A 22,058-nucleotide genomic window follows, 5' to 3' on the forward strand; every position below is an offset into this window, starting at 1 on the left:
AAAAAATAAATAAAGTAAGCAAATCAAATCAATTAATGTGAACGGGAAGGAAGAGAGATTCCCATGGGAATGGGCAGGGACCGGTTAAATTTCTGTCCCTGTGTGACTCTCTAAATTTGAGCAAACAATTGTCACCACTACGCAGTGCGTCAACCAATTATGGTGCCCGTGTAGATTAGGCACACAGACTAATCAATGCACGCACCTACTTGTGCCATATACAGAATGTGGCAGTTAATGCCTCCTGTTTAGGAGACGGAAAGTGGTCCTGCATTATCTATGCATTAGCCTACCTGGCTAATGATCCCACTCCCACTCGCTGCCCGTGCCACATGCCTCGCAGAAAAATTCAGTAGTGCGCAGTTTAATGCACGGAAACAGGCAAACTACTGCAAACCCCATTCGTGTGCTCGTGCAGTCACCTGTTTCTGTGCGTTAACCACTTAAGGCCCTTCAGTAGAAGCACCCCTAAGTTTGCACCTGAGGCAATGGAGGGTTAAGCGATTTGCCCAAGATCATAACGAGTAGCAGCGGGATTTGTACCGGGCTTTCCTGGTTCTTAACCTTTCTGCTCTAAGCACCAGTGTTGTGTAATAACTTTGTAAAAGTAAATAGTTACATAGTATCATAGAGGGGCATTTTTGAAAGAATGTCCAAGCCAGAATTGGGATGTCCCGCTCATAGCATCCAAAGAAAACGTGCGTCTCACAGCCATTTTTAAACAGGAAAAATGTCAGGGTTTCCTGTTTGAAAATACCTGAGAATTTCCAAAACGAACGGCCATTTTCCAAAATAAAACAATCACATTTTGAATGTCAATAAACCAGGGATAAGGGACAGCATTTGTACAAAAATAGCCACACTGACAACACAGCAGAGGGTCAGCCTAGTGGTCAGTGCGGTGGACTTTAATACAGGGCACCCAGGTTCATTTTACACTGCAACTGTATTATTTTGAATGGTGAGCCCTCCAGAGACAGGGAAATACACACTCAACACATGAGCACACATGCAGTCATTTAAGGTTTTTATACCGTCCATTTTCTAATTAGGGCCTCCGTGTTCACCCCAAGATGCCTTTTTCAATTCCGTCACCATTTTTGTCTCCACCAACTATTCCAGCATCAACCACCCTCTCTATGAAAAAGAACTTCCTGATGTTTTTCCTAAGTTTACCACCCCACAACCTCTATCATATCTTCCCTACCCCTCCTTTCCTCTAGGGTGTAGACAGTCAGGTCTTCCAGTCTCTTCTCATATGTCATTTGGCACAAGCCTCATAGCACTTTTGTCACCTTCCTCTAAACTACTTCAAGTCTTTTTACATCCTTAGCAAGCCAGTGCCAATCTCAAAATGGCCACCGAGATTTCCTACAGCAGTCTTGCCAGACTGCCATGGGAAGTCTCGTGGCCATTTTCATTGAACAGTGGCCCTGGGAAGGAACGAGTGGGCTTCATTCTTCCCCCCCAAAGGGTCCACTAGACCACGGGCTTGTTAAGGTCGGTCCAGGAAAGGCCCTCAGGTGGTCACATGCCCGGGGGAGGGGCAGGTCTCTGGGAGGGGAGGGGCTCGGAGGGACTTGTTTTTGGCAGGTGGGTGGGTTGGAGGGGGCACGTCTTCTGCCGGGATGGGTAGGAGGGGAGGGCATGATGTTTACGGTTTTGGCTTCAGTTCCAGCTGAAACCAAGCAGTGAATTTCAGCCACAGATTTGGTTTTGGTTGAAACCAAAACCACCAGTTTCGGTCAGTCTCTGATGTGTTTATGTTTATTAATGATTTGATGAATCGCCAAATCCCATTGAGTTGCAGGACAGATCCCAGGGACACCAGAAAACAGATACTCCCAAAACTATGAAAGCAGAGGCGACAAAATGTGCATATTTAATAATCCACTTTGCTTACATCGTTCCTCATATAAAAATATGTGCATTGTGGAAAACTCCATGGGCAAGTTTCAAAAGAAGTTCAGCGGATGATTTCTTTCTGAAACCTGGTGCAAATTCGCAGATAAACGTATTGATGCACATTATCATCCCATAAAATGTATCAAAACCTGATAAGACTCAACTTTTCCACTGGATCAATATGACTATTAGAATTCTACAATCAATAGTGAAATTACCTGAGGGATTCCAAGCAGAGCTAGAACATAAAGAGAACCGGAAATGATTGATATTGACACCGTCACCATCCTCAGAGTATTGTGAGACTCCTGAAAAGAAACAGTGACAGAGGGATCATTACAGGGATTCAAAAACAGATCACATCTCTGTCCATCTATAGCAAGTGGATCAAAGGGAGAGAGAAAGTTAATCTTTTGCCTCTGTTCTGTGTTTTGAACATTAACAGGCAGTTCTGTAAACCAGGATCTCACACTTACATGTAGGTAATGTGTGTTACAGTTTAGATGAATCATGACGCAAAGACAGAGGTTATAAATAAAGACATGTGTTTCCTACCTCCGCTATTGAAAAAGAGAGAATTAATCTGTCCGATTTTCACTGGGTCTTCTAGTTTCAGCTCCTACCTGCTTGTGCTTTAAAAACCAACGCAGAAGTGAGAGAGGAGAAAAATTGGACAGGTCACTTTCACTTCCTATATTGGATATTCAAAGCCAGTTAAGAACAAACAGCACCACAGGTCAGATATCACACCAAGAAACAGCTGCCGGACAGAGTGATAACTGTTGACAAAGGGTGTGGGTGTTTATTAATGATACGCTTTTAAATACGTGCAGTAGGGCCCTGGTATCATTAATCAAGGCCCTTTGGCAGCAGCTACCACTCTCTCTGGCTCCCATTCCGGTAAGTGAAAAGGCTGGGCGGTAAGTGCGAGGGTGTGTCCTCTAGTTACCGTACAGGGATATCAGTTACTACTACTACTACTATTAAACATTTCTATAGCGCTACTAGACTTACGCAGCGCTGTACAAATTAACATGAAAAGACAGTCCCTGCTCAACAGAGCTTACAATCTAAATTGGACAGACGAACAGACAGCTAGGGGTGGGGAAATTGCAGTGGTAGGGGTGATAAGTGAGGGTGTTGAGTAAGAGAGTCATGGTCAGTTACACACGGGCACCGCATTACCTGGAGCGGCAGACAGCATATGTGGCCTCACCATGTACAATGGCAGGTAACGTGGCACAGGCCTACTCAAAGCACAACACCCCCCACCCCCCCAACACTTCTCACCATTATCTACAACCCACCCGTAAGTCAAGGGCTCTACCTCCCCCAAAGCAGGTTCCCACCGCCCACCCTCACTTAAGGTCAACTCCTTACTGGCTGGGCCTACCAGTGCCTTGTAGGAAGGATCAATTTTCTCTACTGGTTGAAAAGCTGTAGCTACCCACATGTGGCTCTCTTTGGTAGCTGTTTCAAAGCTGTCTGCAGGCCCACTAACAGCTTGCAGCTCTGAAGGTAATTCTTCACATGGTGTGGCCTCTATACAGAATATATTCTGTGGTCCCAGGCCCATGTGGCAGGATTTAATGGAGGTAACAATTGCAGTCATACCTTCTTGTAACTGTTGGTTCTGGGCAGCCTCTGCCTTGGTCTCTAGGCCCATGTCCCATGCCCGTCTTGCTATGGATATGCCTGTCTGCATCTCATACTCTGCTTAAAGGGATAAACATCCTGCATGTGTCTGTTAGGACCAAACATCCCACAGTACGTGTGCACTGTTCCCCTTGAGGGGATGTCAGCGTTCAGCATGACCTTCGGCATGTCATAAATAATCACTGGCGTGGTTGAAAAGTGAGGTGAAGGTAAGGTTACCATATGGCTCCAGAAAAAGGAGGTTTCGGGCGGGAACGTAAGGGGAGATGAGGGTAGAGAGGTAGTGAGGGGCAGCAGACTGAGTGCATTTCTAGGTAAGAAGGAGAAGCTTGTATGCAGTATCTGATTGGAAGCCAGTGAAGTGACCTGAGGAGAGGGGTGATATGAGTATATCGGTTCTGGCGGAATATAAGACGTGCAGCAGAGTTCTGAACAGATTGAAGGGGGGTTAGGTGGCTAAGTGGGAGGTCGGTGAGGAGTAACTTGCAGTAGTCAAGGCGAGAGGTAATGAGAGCGTGGACGAGAGTTTGGGTGGTGTGTTCAGACAGGAAAGGGCGAATTTTGCTAATGTTGTAGAGGAAGAAGCAACAGGTCTTGGCTATCTGCTGGATATGCGCAGAGAAGGAGAGGGAGGAGTCAAAGATGACTCCGAGGTTGCGGGCAGATGAGACGGGGAGGATGAGGGTGTTATCAACTGAGATAGAAAGTGGAGGAAGAGGAGAAGTGGGTTTTGGTGGAAAGACGATGAGCTCGGTCTTGGACATGTTCAGTTTCAGGTGGCGGTTGGACATCCAGGCAGCAATGTCGTGTAAGCAGGCCGATACCTTTGCCTGGGTCTCCGCGGTGATGTCTGGTGTGGAGAGATACAGCTGGGTGTTATCAGCATAAAGATGATACTGGAAACCATGAGATGAGATTAGGGAGCCCAGGGAAGAGGTCTAGATTCTTTGTTATGTGTCCTATACTGTTTATTGTAAGCCACATTGAACTCAAACTTGTTTGGGATAATGTGGAATATAAATGTCACAAATAAATAAATAAAAGTACTACACATTACCCTTCTTTTCCACTCTGTGCCATATTTACAGCCACATTTCACATTAAGTAGCCAACAGGGACACACAGATGTGATCTTACTGCTACTCATCATTCTATAGAGCTCTGACCCTACACAACACTCGCTCTACACAAGCACGTAAGACACAATCCCTGCTCAACAATCCAAGACAGATAAACGAGACAAATGAGGGATTAGGGAGTTTGATTTATTATAAGAATGATCAATACAACATGGTATTAAGCAGGTGAAAAAGATTTAATAGCAGCAGCTCAATGTATTTCATTAACATAGACTGATTAACGTCAAACCTTACCTGAACCTGGTAACTTTCTACACATTTCTGTAAATAGTTTCCAGTCATACTATTAAAAAGTAAAATTAATGACAACATCTCCTATCAAAAAGTATTCTGACCCTTAAATCACAGAACTGTCCCAAAACATTGTACCAGCGCAGTGATACGGCTCAGTAAGTTTTGCACTTCATAGTTAGAAAAATCTCACAGAAGCACCGTTTAGTTAAAATAAATCTTAATTGACTGTAATCATCCTTTCCTCCTGGCCCAGTGCGACCCCTAGTTAGTCACAGCACAAGGGATAAAAACAATAAAAAAGAACAAGCATGACAGGCCTCTACTCCGAAGGGCTTACGGTCCAGCCAGTGTTGCAGAGAGAAGCAGCGAGCGTGCTTAGAAGCCAGAGACCAGTCCAGAGACCACAGCAGTGATTATGATGAAAACTCCAGTGATGAGCAGAGGGGTTGTCGTGCTGAAAAGGAGACGACCACCTCTTGGAGCTGTTAATGAGAAAATATATCAGCAATGATAAATAATAAATCTCTACTGTTACTGTACCATTCTGATCTCAATTGCTATAGTTCACTTTATCTGCAGGATCCTTAAGACAAATTTGTGCAATTGCCCTGTGGATCTCACAGCAGAGGAGATAATGCCCTCCACGGTATCTATTGCAGATCTCTGGCACCTCCTGCAGGATTTCACTGAGAATTTGATAAAAAAGCTTTGCTCTGTCTAATATAGATTCCAGGATCATTGTGCCAGAGAAGAGTTTACCAATAACGGCAGAATGAGACATCATTGAACAGGACTGAACTTTCTGAGGGAAGAGTAAAATGAACTAGAATTGATCTCAAGCACAAAATGAAACTGAAGTATTTGAAATAATTCATCCGGTTAATTTTAGGACTTTTTCCGATACTATGAGGCTCATTTTTAAAAGAGAAAAACATCCACAAAGTGGCAGATGGACATTTTTTTCCCCACTTTCCTGCCCCGAAGACTCTACTAAACCACCAGGGTGGCTTCAGGTAGGTGCTGGGAGGGCACCCTGCGGCTTGGGGGAGGGGAGGCAAGGGGTCATAAGTACATAAGTAATGCCACACTGGGAAAAGACCAAGGGTCCATTGAGCCCAGCATCCTGTCCACGACAGGGGCCAATCCAGGGGAGCAATGGCGGGGAGTGGGGAAGGAGCGCAGGGGGGGGGTCCCTGGAGGCACGGGGCCCTGTGTGACCGCTCCTGTTGCCCCTGTCTAAGACCAGCCCTGTTGGGGACCGTGGGTCAATTTTAGCAGACAATGGAAAAGGTGCCAGTACTCAGTACCCCCAAGTACTCCCTTAAACAAAACCAACAACAACAACAACAACAATCATTTCTAAAGCGCTACTAGGGCTACGCAGCGCTGTACAATTCAAACATAGAAGGACAGTCCCTGCTCAAAGAGCTTACAATCTAAAAGACAAGAGAACAAACTAAAGACAAGTGAACAATCTAGAGGACAAGTGAACAGTTAATCTGATAGCGTGGATAGATTAGGGTATTTTATATTTCTCGAGCGGTTAGGCGCCGAAGGCAGCATTGAAGAGGTGAGTTTTAAGCAGAGATTTGAAGATGGGTAGGGAGGGGGCATGGCGTATGGGTAAAGGAAGATTATTCCAGGCATAGGGTGAGGCAAGGCAGAATGAGCGGAGCCTGGAGTTGGCAGTAGTGGAGAAGGGTACTGAGAGAAGGGCTTTGTCCTGTGAGCGGAGGTTGCGGGCGGGAACATAGGGGGAGATCAGGGTGGAGAGGTAGTGAGGAGCCGCAGCCTGAGTGCATTTGTAGGTAAGGAGGAGGAGCTTGAATTGTATGCGATATCTGATTGGAAGCCAATGAAGTGATTTAAGGAGAGGGGTGGTATAACGGTTTTGGCGGAATATAAGACGTGCAGCAGCGTTCTGAACGGATTGAAGGGGGGATAGATGGCCGAGTGGGAGGCCGGTGAGGAGTAAGTTGCAGTAATCGAGGCGAGAGGTAATGAGAGCGTGGACTAGAGTTCTGGTGGTATGCTCAGAGAGGAAAGGGCGAATTTTGCTGATATTGAGGAGGAAGAAGCGACAGGTCTTGGCAGTCTGTTGGATATGCGCAGAGAAAGAGAGGGAGGAGTCGAAGGTGACTCTGAGGTTGCGGGCAGATGGGACGGGGAGGATGAGGGTGTTATCAACAGAGATAGAGAGTGGAGGAAGAGGAGAAGTGGGTTTAGGAGGAAAGACAAGGAGCTCGGTCTTGGACATGTTCAGCTTCAGGTGGCGGTTGGACATCCATGCCGCAATGTCGGATAAACAGGCCGATACCTTGGCCTGAGTCTCCGCAGTGATGTCAGGTGTGGAGAGGTATAGCTGGGTGTCATCAGCATAAAGATGATACTGAAAACCATGAGACGAGATCAGCGAGCCCAGGGAAGAGGTGTAGATTGAGAAGAGAAGGGGTCCAAGGACAGAACCCTGGGGAACTCCAACAGATAGTGGGATGGGAGTGGAGGAAGATCCATGGGAGTGTACCCTGAAGGTGCGGTGGGAGAGATAAGAGGAGAACCAGGAGAGGACCGGGCCTTGGAACCCAAAAGATGACAGCGTGGCAAGAAGTAAGTCATGATTGACAGTGTCAAACGCGGCGGAAAGATCGAGGAGGATGAGGATGGAGTAGTGACCTCTGGATTTGGCCAGGAGCAGGTCATTGCAAACTTTAGAGAGTGCCGTTTCAGTCGAGTGCAGAGGGCGAAAACCGGATTGAAGTGGATCGAGGATGGCGTGAGAGGAGAGAAAATCAAGGCAGCGGCTATGAACAGCGCGCTCAAGTATTTTGGAAAGGAAGGGTAAAAGAGAAATGGGGCGGTAGTTGGAGGGGCAGGTAGTGTCAAGTGAAGGTTTTTTGAGGAGAGGTGTGACAACGGCGTGCTTGAAGGTGTCGGGGACAGTTGCAGTGGAGAGAGAGAGGTTGAGGATGCGACAGATGGCGGGGGTGACGGTATGGGAGATGGTGTTGAGTAGGTTGGTGGGGATGGGATCAGAGGAACAGGTGGTGCATTTCGAGGACGAAAGAAGGCGGGAAGTTTCATCCTCGGTGATCTCAGGGAAGGAGGAGAAAGAGACCTGGGTGGGTTGGATGGGGGAGAGGGTTAGAGGGTGAAGAGGAGGTGGTGGCTTGGTCGTGAACTTTTGCACTTTGTCGCGGAAATAGTCGGCCAGTGATTGAGGAGAGAGAGAAGGGGGAGTAGGAGCGGGGGGCACTTTTAGGAGGGAGTTAAGGGTGGTGAAGAGACGACGAGGGTTGGAGCTAAGAGAATTGGTCAATTGGGTGTAATAGTCCTGTTTTGCACAGAATAGGGAGGAGTGGAGGGAGGATAGCATGAATTTGTAGAGGAGGAAGTCTGAAAGGGTACGAGATTTCCTCCAGAGGCGCTCAGCGGATCGGGTGCAGGAGCGAAGGTGACGGATGCAAGGAGTCAGCCAGGGCTGGGGATTGGTGCGTTTTGTGGGACGGGAGATTGAAGGTGCGAGGGTATCCAATGCAGAGGAGAGAGCGGTATTGTAATCGGAGACCGCTTTGTCCACAGTTGCGGAGGACGTGATGGAGGGGAGGAGATTAGAGATAGTAGATGATAAGGTGGAGGGGTCAATAGCCTGGAGGTTCCTGGAGGTGGTGGTTAAAGTTGGACGGGGTGAAGGGGAGGGGTGAAGAAGTGTGAATGTGATCAGGTGATGGTCGGAGAGAGGAAGAGGAAGAGCTGAGACGTGGAAATTGGAGGGTGAGCCGGAGGAGGAGAGGACGAGGTCAAGACAATGGCCGTCACGGTGAGTAGGGGTGGTGGAGCACAGCTGGAGGTTGAAGGAGGATTTTAGGGTGAGGAACTTAGAAGTATGGGGGTCGGATAGGTCATCAGCATGTACGTTAAAGTCTCCGAGAATGAGGGACGGAGATGAGGGGTCAAGAAAGACAGAGAGCCAAGCATCAAAGTCGGTTAGGAAGGAAGGGAAGGATTTATCAGGGGGGCGGTAAATGACTGCCACTCTGAGTGTTTGTCCACACGACTATCTCAAATTTCACGTGGACACACTGACCATTCGCTGGACCCGGTGGGGATGCAATATTCTTCCCCATGGGGAAACACAGGCACTAGTAAGGGAAAATGAAGGTCTCGTCACATCTGTTAGGCTAAGATTGATCTTGATCGATAGTTGAAGGATTGAATGACATCTGTATTCTTGTTCTGGGACTGTTTGTGTCCTCCCTAATTTGTTCACTTCCCTATCGAACAATGGAGTTCTTTTCTTTTAAATTTTTACCTTTGTGTTTTAAAGCACTTCACATGATATGGCAGAATATCAAATACATAAACCATAAACCATCTCTGGCTTTACTGGTCACCAGTTCAAAATGGCGTCTAGGACCTCAGCAGTAATCTTGTGGCTGTCTAATTGCCCTTATTTTTATATTGTGTGTTATGTTGATTGTTATTTTACATTGTTAAACATTTTGGATTTATTGTGAAAGGCATTAGATATATCACGTGAAGGAATAACTATAAAGATGAAGGCCGTTCTCACCAGAGCTGTAGCAGTATTTGTAGGTTGTTCCAACTGTGGCATTTGCACCTAGAAAGCAGAAATATATGTATTTATAACAATGAAAAATGCAAAGCTGGAACAGGCAATGTTCAGCTGCACAGTCGACATTTTTATAATTGGCGGCTGTGATGGACAAAAAGTACCCAGATATTCAGTGTCACTAACCAGAAAGAGGCAGGCACTGAAAATCTGGATAAGAAGTCAAGGCAGGAAGTTATCCGGATAGTGGCAACATTCAGTCTCTAATCACGATAACTCCAGAAGCCTTATATCAGGTCAATGTTCAGTGTCCGTCAGAGTTTGTTAAAATGGCGGTTACCACAGGCCTTTTATGCCCAGGTCTCAGTGCTGGACATCTGGGTATAATGCGACTGCCAGGTGATATTCAGACTGAGACTCAGATAATGACTTGAATAAACTTAGGAGCTCTTTTCCTGTCTAACTTTATCCAGACTAACCCAGTCAGTGACCTGAATATTGCCATTGACCAGGTAACGCCCAGCTCCGCCCAGACTCCATTCCCAGACCACCCCGTCACTACCAGGATAGTGGCACAGCCGGCTGCCCAGATATTCAGTCAGACTATCCAGGTCACTAAATATTTGGGTTATCTGGGTAGGAGAATTTTTTCAGGTATGTTGGGGAAAGGAGGAAGGCTAGAAATGGAATTGTAAGACTGATAGATGCCGGGAAACACTCTGCGGAGAGTAATAAGGAAAAGGCAGATACACAATATAAACAGAAGAAAATCCTGGAGAAGGGCCATAGTCAGCTGACAAAGGTATAAATAGGAATGAAGTTGATTTTGTACCATTTCTTAAAGAAAGTGGATGAAGCCAATGCTGAACAGTGGCTTAGCTAGGACTGAATGGGCCCCAAGGGGAAAAATTGAGGTGAGCCCCCAATAACACCACTGCTCCCTAAGTGGTGGGCATGGGGGGAAGGGAGAATGTACATGTTCAGCATCTCTGTGTCCCTATTCCTCCCCTTGTCCAGTATTGCCCCTCCGTGACCCTATCCCTATGCTTCCTTCTCTCTGTCTCCTTCCTCATGCAAACCCCCCCCCCCCCCCCCTCCATGTTGTGGCATCTCCCTCGACCTCCTTTCAGTGGTCCAGCATCTCTACCCCTCTCTCCCCTGGTCCAGTCTTTTCTCTTCCAAATCCCCCCACTCCGCCATCCAGCATCTGTTTCCTCTTTTCTCCCTCCTTTTTGTTGCAGATCTCTCTTTTTCATCTGTTCTCCATCCAACCCAGGCCATCATCTTCCCCCTCTCTTCTCCGTCCCTTTTGGCCCAGGTTTTAGTCTATCTCTTTGTCCGTCTCTGTCTCTTCCATCTGTTCTTCAGCATCTTCTTCTTCACCCCTTTGGTCCAGGTCTCTCTCTTACTCTTCCATCTGGTCCCTCCCCAAGGTCTAGCATTACTCCCCCTCTGTTCTGTCTCCCTTTCTCTGTAGCCCCCACCATCCACCCCCCCATCTCCGAGGCTTCTCCTTGGCAGGTGGCCAGCAGCGGCAGAGGCTGCACTGAAAACTGGCTGTCTCTGGATGGTGGGGACTTTCCTCTGCTGTACCCCACCCAGAGGAAGTTGCATTAGAGACGCAGCACATGGCACATGAAAGGCTCTGACAGCCAAAACCAGCCAGTTTTCAGTACTGCCTGTGCCAGTCACCCGCCACAGCATCAGGGAGAGAGACAGCAGTGGATGGAGCGATGCTGAGCTGGTCATGGGAGTGGGGGGGGGGGGGATAGAGTGATGCTGGGCCAGGCCAGTCATGGGGGGGGGGAGTAGGAAAGGGAGAGTGGAAGGTAAAGATGCCGGACCTGTGGTTGGGAATAGCTTCAGACAGCCCCTTCTATTGGGCGGCCCTGGGTATTTTGCACGGCTTGCTGGATGGTAGCTGCACCCCTGGTGCTGAGGGAGCTCAGAGGTGATCTAGCAGATCCTCTTAAAGATTTGTTTAACAAATACTTGGAGAGATTCCATGGGATTGTTAGGAAAGGAATGGAAAACAAAAATGAGAATGCTGTAATGCCTTTGTTTCACTCCACCTTGAATACTGTGTGTATTTCTGGTCACCGCATCTTAAAAAAGATATAGTGGAATTAGAAAAGGAACAGAGAAAGGCAACGAAAATGAAAACGGGACAACTTCCCTATGAGGAAAGGCTAAAACGGCTGTTCAGTTTGGAGAAGTGACAGCTGAGGGATATGATAGAGGTCTTTAATATACTGAGTGGAGTGGAACAGGTAGACGTGAATTGCTTGTTTGCTCTTTTCAAAAATACTAGGTCTAAGGGAGATACAATGAAGCTACTAAGTAGTAAATTTAAAACAAATTGGAGAAAATGTTTCTTCACTCAATGAGTAATTAAGCTCTGGATTTCATTGCAGGCAGTTAGCTTAGCAGGGTTTTAAAAAGGTCTGGATAATTTTCTAAAAGAAAGTCCATAAGCCATTATTAAGAAGGATTTGGGAAAATCCACTGCTTATTTCTAGGATAACCAACATAAGAACATAAAATAGCCATGCTGGGTCAGAGCACTGGTCCTTCTATCCCAGTATCCTATTTCCAGCAGTGGCCAAGCCAGGTCACAAGTACCTGGCAGAAAACCCAAATATTGGCAACATTCCATGCTACCAATCCCAGGGCAAGCAGTGGGTTCCCATGTCTGTCTCAATAGCAGACTATGGACTTTTCTTCCAGGAACTTGTCCAAATGTTTTTTAAACCCAGATACGCTAACCACTATTCATTGAGTGAAAAAATATTTCCTCCTATTTGTTTAAAATATATTTCTTTGTAATTTCCTTGATTGTCTCCTAGTTTTTGTACTTTTGGAACGAGTAAAAAAAATGATTCACTTTTACTCATTCTACACCACTCAGGATATTTTAAACCTCAGTCATATCCCCCCACCCCCCCCCCTCAGCCATCTCTTTTCCAAGCTGAACAGCCCCAACCTCTTTAGCCTTTCCTCATATGAGAGGAGTTCCAGTGGCCAATCCAGGTACTTGTGACCTGGATTGGCCACTATTGGGAACAGGATACTAGGCTTGATGAACCCTTTGGTCTGTCTCAGAATGGCAACACTTATGTACTTATGTACTTGGGATTCTGAATGGAATCTTGCTACTCTGGGATTCCAGAATCTTGTTATTCTTTGAGGTTTCTGCCATGTACTTGTGACCTGGATTGGCCACTGTTGGAAACAGGATGCTGGGCTTGATGGACCTTCGGTCTGTCCCAGTATGGCAACACTTCTGTACTTATGTACTTGGGATTCTGAATGGAATCTTGCTACTCTCTGGGGTTCTACATGGAATGTTGCTACTCTGGGACTCCATAATCTTGTTATTCTTTGAGGTTTCTGCCAGGTACTTGTGACCTGGATTGGCCGCTATTGGAAACAGGATACTGGGCTTGATGGACCTTTGGTCTGTCCCAGTATGGCAACACTTATGTACTTGGGATTCTGAATGGAATCTTGCTACTCTCTGGGTTCTACATGGAATGTTGCTACTCTGGGATTCCAGAATCTTGTTATTCTTTGAGGTTTCTGCTGGGTACTTGTGACCTGGATTGGCCACTGTTGGAAACGGATGCTGGGCTTGATGGACCTTTGGTCTGTCCCAGTTTGGCAACACTTCTGTTCTTATGAATAAAAATATCATATAGAAAAGAACTGTAAGCAGAAGAATGAGTGCTTATATATGTTTATAGTTGCCTTCTTGTGCTGGCTTGAATTTGTCTTGTTTGGAGATTTTGTGGATATTGAGGGACCCTTTTACCCAACTGTGTTACAAAGTGGCCTTAGTGCATGCCGACACGTTCATTCTCGCAAGCTAAGGCCATTTTTCCCACATGGGTACAATGGCCATGTTTTCTATTTTTTTAATTAATGGCCACATGATAACTTTCCCATTAACAGGTCAGCCCCTACCGCCACCTATTTTGTAGGCAGTAAGGGCTCATGCACTAACCACACGCTAATCAGTTAGCTTGCAGCGATGTAGCTGTGTGAACCAATTAGTGCAGTACACACCTACTCTCCACCCTGACCTGACCCAAACTTTGCCTGAACCCAAGTAAAACCGAGCTTCTCTGGGTCCCCAACACAAGTGGATACATACCTGACATCAAAATCCCTTTTGGAAAGTATGAACTCCCCCTCAAATCACAAGTCAGGAACCTTGGAATACAGTTAGACTCAACACTTACTCTGATTCCCCAAATCCAAGCAACCTTCAAGAGCTGCTTCTACCATTTGTGACAGCTACGCTCATAGGCGCCCCGTATAAGAAGCTTAAGGAGGCTAAGCCTCCCCAGCCCAACCATGACCTTCCCCTGGCTGCTGTCCCCCCCCCCCCCCAAATGCAGGGCTGCCTGGTGCAGCAGCGCTGCAGCCAGGCACTCTTGGATGGTCCCTCCACTCCTGCCCTCAGCTGCCCGATCGACAGCCCTCCTCTCTCCGTTCCTCCCCCCTACCGGTGCGTGTTTAACCCTTTTACTTTCAGTGGCAGCAATGGCAGTGAAGAGGACAACACCGCGGGCTCGCCTCCAGTTTCTCCCTTCTCTCACACAGTGTCCCGCCCTCGCAGAAACAGGAAATGCATCATCGCAGAAGGTGGGACACTGTGTGAGGGAAGGGAGAAGCTGGAGGCGAACCCGCAGTGCTGTCTTCTTCATTGCCGTTGCTGCTACTGAATGTAAAAGGGTTAAATGTGTGGGTGGGGGAGGAATGGAGAGGAGGGCTGTTGGGGAGCTGAGGGAGGGCAGGGAGAATCGCTGGACATGGAGGGGAGGGGGAGAGAATAGATTGCTGGACAGGAGAGGAGGGCAGGGGGAGAGAAGAGATCGCTGGAATTAGAGAAGAGGGCAGGGGGAGAGAAGAGATCACTGGAATCGAGAGGAGGGCAGGGGGAGAGAACAGATCGCTGGAATTGGAGAGAATGGGAGGGCAGGGGGAGAGAGCAGATCACTGGACATGGAAAGGAGGGCAGGGCAGGGGAAGAGAAGAGATCGCTGGACAGGAGAGGAGGGGAGGGTAGGGGGAGAGAAGAGATCACTGGACAGGAGAGGAGGGGAGGGCAGGAGAGAGAAGAGATCGCTGGACAGGAAAGGAAGGGAGGGCAGGGGAGAGAGCAAATTTGCTGGATATGGATGGATGGAGGAGAGGGCAGGGGAGAATGGAGAGTTGCTCGACATGTATTTAATAGAACAGTGTAGAAAAGGAGCACAAAATATAGCCGTTATTAGTGCTGTTTCCACCAGCTACAATCATTTTTAAAGCAGTTTTAGTGATATTCAATTTTATTTTATGATATTTTTATCTATATATGGGAAGCTTTCAAATAAATTAAAAAGCTGTCAAGTAAAAAAAAAACCCAAACTTTTCTTCTTCACCTTTTAAGGCACTGGGCTGAAAATGGGTGGGGGGAGGGAGAAGAGAGAAAGGAGATGCTGGACCGGGGGGGGGGGGGGGGGGGGGGCACCAACTGATAGCTTGCAGGGGGCGCCAGAGACTCAAGCACCAGCCCTGATGCAGATGATGTGCAGCTACTCATTCCCATTGAACCCGACTTACCTACAGCCCTGAATAAACTGATCAGCTGTCTAACATCAATTCAAGAATGGGCTAAACACAGCAAACTTTGATTTTTACCCAAATAAAACCAAGTTTTTCTAGGTCCCTAACACAAGTTGACACATACCTGGCATCAAAATCTCTTTTGGGAAGTATGAACTCCCCCTCAGATCACAACTCAGGAACCTTGGAATACAGTTACATTCAACACTGATTCCCCAAATCCAAGCAACCTACAAGAGCTGCTTCTACTATTTGCAACAGCTACGCCGCCACTCTCCTTACATCGAGAAGGTAAATCTTATCCCAGTTGTGCATGCCATGATAACATCAAGACTAGATTACTGCAATGCACTATACAATGGTCTGACTACAAAGGGCCTGCACCAGCTCCAGTTGATTCAGAATGCAGCAGCAAGACTCATAAAAGGTTGCAAGCGACGTGACCATATCACACCATTTTTGCAAAAACTTCATTGGCTACCAGTACAATACAGGGCTAAATTTAAAACTCTGTCTGATCTTCAAGGCCCTGAAAGGAAATGGGCCCGAGTATCTGAAGAATAGGATGATCCTCCACACACCGCCAAGGACACTAAGGTCCTCCCGAGAACTTTCACTAACTACACCCTCTCCAAAAGACATTACACGATGTGATACCCGCAAGCGAGTCTTCTCCGGAGTAGCCCTGACACTCTGGAATGCATTGTCTGAAAGGCTACGTGTAACACGAGACTACCTCTACCAGGGCCGTGCCTAGGGTCTCTGGCGCCCCCTGCAGACTATCAATTGGCGCCCCCCCCCCCCCCCCCCGTGAAAATGATCAAGCCCCCCCCCCCCCCATGAAAATGATCGCTCACCACTTGCCACACTGAAAGGAATTGTCAGCAATATTCTAGAAACAAATTGGTATACATTGCAAAATAAGATAGCAGATGTAAATTCTCAAAGTGGACATATTCCAAATGCTAAAATGAAAATAAAATGATTTTTTTTCTACCTTTGTTGTCTGGTGACTTTCTTTTTTCAATCATGCTGGTCCAGTATCTGATTCTGCTGCTATCTGTCCTCTTAACTCCATTTCCAGGGCTTCCTTTCCATTTATTTCTTTACTTTTCCTCCTTTCTTCTTCATTTCTTGCTCTATATCCATTTCCAGCAATTTCTCCTCTCTCCCTGGGTCCTGCCCTCCCATCCATGTCCATTCTTGTCCCTCTCTGCCCTTCCCTCCTCCATCCATAGCCCAGCAATCCTCCTCTCTCCCCTCCCCTCCATTTCCAGCAATTTGTCCTCTCCCTGGGCCCCCATGTCCATCCTTGTCCCTCTGCCCTTCCCTCCTCCATCCATAGCCAGCAATCCTCTCTCCCCTCCCCTTCCAGCAATTTGTCCTCTCCCTGGGCCCCTGCCCTCCCATCGATGCCTCTCTGCCCTCCATCCATGCCTCTCTGCCCTTCCCTCCGCGCCCTGGGGCCTTTAAATCTTTTACTTCTGGTCGCAGCAGCGTCAGTGAAAGCGGAGCGCTGCCGACATCTCCCTTCCCTTTGCGCTCTTGGTTCCCTCAGTGTCCGCCTTCTTCTGACGTCAGAAGAAGGCGGGACACTGAGGGAACCAACGAGTGCAAGGGAAGGGAGACGTCGGCAGCAGTGGCGTAGCTAGGGTAGTTGACACCGGGGCCGGTCATTTTTTTAACACCCCCCCCCCCCCCCCAAATCCAGTACTAGGCATACCGAGAATACAAACACGACCTATAGAGCAATTTTACCATACCATAAGCAGTCGTTTCTATGAGTCACACAAGGAAAAGGAAAGCATCTTAAGCACTACAGTGAGCACTAGAACATCAATTCACCTATTGTAAAACGAAACCAGACAGAATAGTACAGATCGTCGATCCTGCACAGTCAATGCCAACTGAAAGCCATGTCTTTTCACAAACACAGATACACCCTAATCCACTATAGAATAAGTAATCATAAACTTTCTATTTAGACAAAAATTAAACTGAACCCCCAATGCCAGACTCTGCATACAATGCAACGCCACAGAAACAGAAAATGTCTCCTAGTACTGTGCAAAATATAAAGACAGCAGATGTAAATTTGAAAAAACTAACAAATACCAATCACCACTTTACAAATGAACAAATAGAAATAAAACAAATACAGAAAATAAAATAATACCATTTTATTGGACTAATACATTTAACTTCCAGAGGCCAAAATCTCCTTCCTCAGGTCAATACAGTATAGTGCTGTTACAGTATCCTATCCTGATCTGAGGAAGGGGGTTTTGTTCTCTGAAAGTTAAGTCAAAATGTATTAAAATTAGTCCAATAAAAAGATTACCTTATTTACATGTTCTATTTATAAACATTTATTAACACAGCTAAAATACTATATCCTAAAGCAAAATAATAAAATATATATTTACAGTTTGTTGTCTTTGGTTTCTGCTTTCCTCATCTTCTTTTCACCGTCTTCCTTCCATCCAGCATCTGTCTTCGCTCTCTCTCTGCCATCCAGTGTCTGCCCTCTCTAATGTGCCTTCCATCCACCATCTGCCCCAGTCTGCCATCTCTCTCTCCCCCTTCCATCCACCATCTGCCCTCTCTCTCTCCTTTCCCTCCAGCATTTGCCCTCTATCTCTGCCCCTTCCATCCACTGTCTGCTCTTTCACTCCCTTTTATCCACTGTCTGCCCTTTCTCTCTGCTCCTTCGATTCACCATTTGCCCTCTCTCTTTCCCCCTCCCATCCATTCAGGGTCTGCCCTCCCTCTCACTCCCCATTCCATCCAGGATCTATCCCCCCTCTCTCAATGCCCCCTCTTTTCAGCTCCCAGTTCCCACCTGCGGCTGCCCCTAGTTCCAGATCCATTGATTCTCCCATCCACCTCTGCCCCAGGCATGACCCCATTCTCCCTCCTGCTCACTTTTCAGACCCCAGTTCCATGCCCCTTCTCCCATCTGTCTCCCACCCAGTCCCTTCTGCCCATCCGAGTCCCCCTCACCCCATCTGGCTCCCACCCAGTCCCTTCTGCTATCCAAGTGCCCCCCACCCTCACCCCATCTGTCTCCCACCCAGTCCCTTCTGCCCATCCGAGTCCCCCTCACCCCATCTGGCTCCCACCCAGTCCCTTCTGCTATCCAAGTGCCCCTCACCCTCACCCCATCTGGCTCCCACCCAGTCCCTTCTGGCCCATCCGAGTCCCCCTCACCCCATCTGGCTCCCACCCAGTCCCTTCTGCTATCCAAGTGCCCCCCACCCTCACCCCATCTGTCTCCCACCCAGTCCCTTCAGCCCATCCGAGTCCCCCTCACCCCATCTGGCTCCCACCCAGTCCCTTCTGCTCTCCAAGTGCCCCCCACCCTCACCCCATCTGTCTCCCACCCAGTCCCTTCTGCCCATCCGAGTCCCCCTCACCCCATCTGTCTCCCACCCAGTCCCTTCTGCTATCCGAGTCCCCCCCACCTTCACCCATCTGTCCCCCACCCTCACCCTGCCTCGTCTTCTCCCTGCCACCCGGTCTTTAAAAATAAATTGCCGACGCGATAGCGAGCGCAGCACCTCGTGTGCAAGTAAAAGAAGCGGATCCGATCATCTCATTGGGCCTTCCTTCACTGTCCCGCCCTAGAGGAAATAGGAAGTTGCGTCAGAGGAGGGCGGGACAGTGAGGGAAGGCCCAATGAGATGATCGGATCCGCTTCTTTTACTTGCACACGAGGTGCTGCGCTCCCTATCGCGTCGGCAATTTATTTTTAAAGGGCTAGTGCGGGGGAGGGGCTGCCAGGAAGAAGAGCAGCGGGAGCGGCGGCACCCCCCTTTTTGATGACACTCGGGGCGGACCGCCCCTCCCTTGCTGGTCGGCAGCGCTTTCACTGACGCTGCTGCGACCCAGGTAAAATATTTAAAGGCCTTTGGGGCGCGGGGCGAGGGTAAGCACCGCGGCGGCGGCGCCCTCCAGAGGTGGGCGCCCCCCTGCGGCGCTTACCTCGCTTACCGCATCGGCACGGCCCTGACCTCTACTTCAGGAAGCAGGTGAAAGCTTGGCTCTTCAACCAAGCCTTTAATGGAAGAAGTAACTAACTTGTTAGTCTCACTCACGCACACAAAGATTGACTCAGGCTGCACATACTGCAGCGGGACATGTTTATTCACTCCTACCCTAGCTGAGATAATATTTAACCATCTCTCTGACCTCATGAGCAACTTTCTTTAAATCAATCACCTTACTCTCTAACTCTTCCTACTTTCTTACCTATCTATATGTTACATCTTTGCTTTACCCTTCGCTATCACCTATAATGTTCTATTACGTATTGTGTTGACATTGTAAATAGTATACCGTGCCATACTTTGTATTTTTTTAAAATATTTTTACTGCTGTAATTGTCTATTGCTCGTGTTTGATCTATTCTTACTGTACATTGCCTTGAATGAATTCCTTCAAAAATGCGGTAAATAAATCCTAATAAATAATAAAATAATAATAATAATAAATAATAAAAAACTAAAATATATTTTTTAGTATGTCAGAAGCACAAGCAGATGCCAAAATTGCCACAGGATGCCTCAGTATGTCTCTGCAGTAGGGCATTTTAAGGTGCGGTATGCACACATTAGTAGTTATTGCAATTTCGTGAAAGGACCCCTAAGATTGGAAAATGCATTCTTTCACTGTTAATGCAATAAAAATACTATCTCCCTCTGCGTGTATAAATCTTTGCTTTGTGTTCCTCATAATTAACATAAGTACGTAAGTATTGCCATACTGGGAAAGACCAAAGGTCCATCAAGCCCAGCATCCTGTTTCCAACGGTGGCCAATCCAGGTCACAAATACCTGGCAAGATCCCAAACTTTTCTAATAAACTGTGAAAACTCATTAATCCATGAAATGAAAGGATAATTGTAAGTCCCTGACTTAACCCCTCCCCTAAGTGGGTGCTCTCACTCCAAAAGGTCCACCACTCAACCAGCACAGTAACTCTTTCATTTCACTGCCTCACACTTTACGTTGACTTGTATAACAGCCCAGTTCTGGAAATGTTTAAGTAAGTGCTGCCAATTAACTAGGGAGACCACAATAAGATTCTTTTTACATTTTGAGGCAAAAATAAGAAACAAACTGTAGAAGCACTTGCTTATCCACTCCTACCTTAGCTGAGATTATATTTATGCCTTTCTGACTTACATAAGTAATGCCACACTGGGAAAAGACCAAGGGTCCATCGAGCCCAGCATCCTGTCCACGACAGCGGCCAATCCAGGCCAAGGGCACCTGGTGAGCTTCCCAAACGTACAAACATTCTATACAATCAAGCCATTGTGACATCACTAATGAGGTTGGCTCTTATTGGTGGAATGAGCCACTATGACATCACAATAGGTTAAATCACTGCTCTATGTAATAAAAGTGAGCCAAGTAGAGGACATAAGTACATAAGTAATGCCACACTGGGAAAAGACCAAGGGTCCATCGAGCCCAGCATCCTGTCCACGACAGCGGCCAATCCAGGCCAAGGGCACCTGGCAAGCTTCCCAAACGTACAAACATTCTATACATGTTATTCCTGGAACTGTGGATTTTTCCCAAGTCCATTTAGTAGCGGTCTATGGACTTGTCCTTTAGGAAACTGTCCAACCCCTTTTTAAACTCTGCCAAGCTAACCGCCTTCACAATGCACTTTTCTTTCTGTTAATCTTCTTCTTTTCTATCTAACTCCTGTTACTCTACCTTATCTGTCGATATCTTTGCTTATACCCTATGATGTCTATTAAGATGTTTTATTATGTATTGTGTAGCTGTTATTTGAATTTTTTTTAATGAAATTGTCTATTGCCTTTGTCCAGATTGCTCTGGTTTACACTGTCTTGGGTGAATTTCTGCAAAAAGGTGGTAAGTAAATCCTAATAATTAAAAAAAAAATTAAAGAAAGAAAGAAAGAAAATTGCTCCCTTAATCCCTCATTTGAAATCCTGGCTGAAGCAGGCACTTTCTAAAACCCTCTGCAAGCTTCAGAACTGGTATAATAACCAATGAGGTCATTTGTAAAAATATACATGTATTCCCACTGTAAAATAAGAAATACTCATATACATTTTTGGATCAACCTAGCGACACCCTAAACAGGCTCCTTGAAATCACTACATCCTAGTAATCTCTATGTAAATAGCAGACTTTATGAAACAGATCATATGTGTAAATGCCATTATCTACATGCGCACTAGGCATATATAAGTTTATACTAAAGTGTCTTGGTTGAACTAGACCATGATATCTTGAATATGGTATTATTAATGTGAAGTTGAAGCTGAGTATAATGAGATTATCTACATGCGGACATGCTTATAAAATGACTCCACAATGGAAGTGGAAGATAATTGGGTGCCCTAGAGAAACCTTCAGCCTTACACCTAACCCCCAATCAATTAACTTTCAGGCCCCTAATCTTCTCCCAAATACGTCACACTTTTAACCACCCTTTCTGCAGGTGGTCCTTTGAGTTTGTTTGACTGTGAGGGTCTATTGTTTTGCTTTGACTGCTCTGTGCTTCTCCCCCGGAAGTTGCTGAACTACCAAGTCTTGCCTAGCGGTTAGGCTGGTTCTGCACAGTATAACAAAGTCTCTACTTTTACCTGCTCTGAAATGTATATAGCGTTTCTGGAGCAGGGAGTGACCCAGTGCCCTCCCCTGTCATTATTACAATCAAATGAGCCCTGTCCAGTGATGACTGTCATATTCACATTCTTACTCATTATTTCCCCAGTACTCCCCCAATACCCATAGGCGGTCGGTGGCCCAACTGTTGGGGGAGGCTAAAGGGGCGGGGTTAGGGGTGGGGCCAGGGGTGGAGCTTAAATCCATAATTGTCTGATAACACACAGAAAAAATAAATAAATAAAAATAAAAGTCACAATTAATACCTATTATTAAATTTAGATATTAGAT

The 22,058-nt window shown here is 46.8% G+C and overlaps 2 protein-coding genes across 3 annotated transcripts in view; both read right to left on the bottom strand.

The window, feature by feature from the left end:
• Window positions 1-2,649, bottom strand: part of LOC115468267 (olfactory receptor 51E1-like) — a 74,306-nt gene extending 71,657 nt beyond the window's left edge. Inside the window, exon 1 of the mRNA XM_030199849.1 lies at window positions 2,529-2,649. The gene's annotated coding sequence lies outside the window, so the exon portion shown is untranslated. The remainder of the gene's footprint in view (window positions 1-2,528) is intronic.
• The window catches only part of LOC115468270 (ecto-ADP-ribosyltransferase 5-like), a 59,531-nt gene that overhangs the window by 15,415 nt on the left and 22,058 nt on the right, over window positions 1-22,058 (bottom strand). Inside the window, exons 2-3 of one of the 2 annotated variants that reach the window (XR_003941839.1) lie at window positions 9,505-9,552; window positions 5,383-5,416 (exon numbers count right to left, since the gene is read on the bottom strand). The exons of the other annotated variant lie outside the window; for it this stretch is intronic. The gene's annotated coding sequence lies outside the window, so the exon portion shown is untranslated. Of the gene's footprint in view, window positions 1-5,382; window positions 5,417-9,504; window positions 9,553-22,058 lie in introns of those variants that run through there. 2 annotated transcript variants of the gene reach the window in all.

The sequence above is a fragment of the Microcaecilia unicolor genome, chromosome 4 (genome assembly GCF_901765095.1).
Source record: "Microcaecilia unicolor chromosome 4, aMicUni1.1, whole genome shotgun sequence".
In the NCBI taxonomy this organism is placed as follows: domain Eukaryota; kingdom Metazoa; phylum Chordata; class Amphibia; order Gymnophiona; family Siphonopidae; genus Microcaecilia; species Microcaecilia unicolor.